The 1,949-nt window shown below is 47.6% G+C and overlaps 1 protein-coding gene across 2 annotated transcripts in view; it reads left to right on the top strand.

Moving 5' to 3' along the window:
* The window catches only part of Bcl2l11 (BCL2 like 11), a 38,559-nt gene extending 37,488 nt beyond the window's left edge, over window positions 1-1,071 (top strand). For both annotated transcript variants that reach the window (XM_057781697.1, XM_057781696.1), the window contains one exon: window positions 1-1,071. This exon is cut by the window's left edge and continues 3,388 nt beyond it. The gene's annotated coding sequence lies outside the window, so the exon portion shown is untranslated.
* The last annotated feature ends 878 nt before the right edge of the window (window positions 1,072-1,949 follow it).

The raw sequence follows: 1,949 nt of genomic DNA, 5'->3' as shown, positions 1-1,949 counted from the left end.
TCTGCCACCTTTCTGATGAAATTAGTATTTTGCTGCCCATGAGAATCCCTAGATGTGGTAGGCTGGAAGATTGGACTCTTAAAAAAAAAAAAAATACCCATCAAACCCATTTTGTTGTAAAGTGGCTGGCTTTTGAGAAAAACAGACTTGCCAGTAAGTTGGCCATATCTTTAGAGAAGTATTATCAGCAGATGGGAAAGACTTTTTTTTAATCGAAAGCGTATCTTCGACAGCTCAGTGTTGAGAGAAATCCAATTCTGCCACCTCTTGAGGTGCTGCTGTGTGGCTGTCCTGGATAGGGACCTGTTGTAGAGGATTTGCCAAGACCACCGGTCTCACCAGGACTCTTGCTGGCTGCTGTCCCCTTGCTGTGTGGTTCCTGTGTTGAGGTGTGGACTGAAATGAGCTTAACCCATTCAGCTCCCTCCTGGCCACTGCATTAGTCCAGCCAGCTTCTGCAGGCCCATGCCCTTGCTCCAGCTCCCCGTTTCCCTCAAGAAGAGGTCGGGGTCCCCACTGGCCTGTGTGTCAAGATAGAAGTGCTTACTGAAGCCCGAGAGGCATGTGACCTCATGTAGATGGCTCTGTCATCCCTGCTGATTTAGCCTGGTGCCTGTGTGTGTCCGCTCGGCACAGCGTGTGTGCCGGTTGTGTCCACACGTGTCGCTAAATCAGGGGGGAACCCTTTCCAAACAGCCTTACCCTCAAGCTCCCAGCCAAGTACTTGACTGCTTTTATTTGGGAATTTCAAAAATGTAATAGTTCAAATAGGTTTTGATGTCTAGGTTCTTTGACCTCTGGTTACTGTATCCAAACCTGTCAGGTACCTTTTAATAAATAGCACTGATGTCTGTGTATAGTGCCCCATCACTAACGCGTCCAAGGACCCAGCGTATGTAGCATTTGTATTGCAGTTTCCCTGGCTTCCTTTATGTTTTGCACTGATGAATTTTGACAGGGTAATTGCCACTGTACTTGTGCAATACTGCTGTAAATAACTGCAGATTTTTTTAAGAAACTCAATCTTTTATGTTCCTAATGAATTTTATATAAATAAAACTTGCAACTAGCTTCCGTGAACTGCTTGATTGGTTTTCCTAAAGAACGGCCAACAACTGAGGGTGTGTAGTCATACACACCTACCCCCTGTCCGTCAGAACACGTTAGCTGTGTGGAGATCTTGTAGCTTGGTGCTTGAAAACGATTAAAGCAAACCGGGTCGTGCAATTCTGAAGTGGATGGCAGAACCTCCTGCCCATGGAGTCAGCCATGACTCGGTTGATCAGGAAGTGGACCGTTCTCTGGTCACCCCACAGAACGGCTAACCTCTGGGATCTTGGGGTGTCAACTAAATTAGGAATGAGCAAGAGACACTGAAGCGTTGTTGGGAGGCTACAAGTTGTAAGGTGCATGTGAACGAGTTCAGACTTTGCCCATTTGGTTCTGAAGTTGGTGCTGAACAGTTTAAGCCAGGGATCCGTTCATGCTGCTAATTAAACAAGAACACAAATTTGGGGCTTTGTAAAACCCATCAACCTGTGGCAAAGCAGATTGTCTGGGACGCTGCCCTCGATCCTCATCCAGGAAGGAGCTTGCATTTTTCCAGAGCCCCCCCTTTTTTTCCTGCACTGTGGGTGTGGGCTTGTGTACTTACCTGGGCATTTTGCATAAATGCCGGTAACTACATCCATTACCCAGTAACAGGTCGTAGATCTTTCTAGAGTGATTCCGTTTCACCCTGACTACTGCATTGGATATGGAGAACAGCGCTCCAGAGCCTGGCTCCTCAGCAGAAGCCATCAAGCATGCTCGCTCACCCTCGGCCGCTCAGTGACGTGCCAGTACCTGCCTGGTGTGTGAGGAGACAATAGCCTTCCTGGTTTAAATTAGACTTTGCTCTTCACAGCTCTGATGGCACCAGGCCCTGTTGGCATTGCCCTTTTGTCTGA

This window comes from Chionomys nivalis, chromosome 9, assembly GCF_950005125.1.
Source record: "Chionomys nivalis chromosome 9, mChiNiv1.1, whole genome shotgun sequence".
NCBI classification, from domain to species: domain Eukaryota; kingdom Metazoa; phylum Chordata; class Mammalia; order Rodentia; family Cricetidae; genus Chionomys; species Chionomys nivalis.
This window is presented reverse-complemented; position numbering and strand designations above follow the sequence as displayed.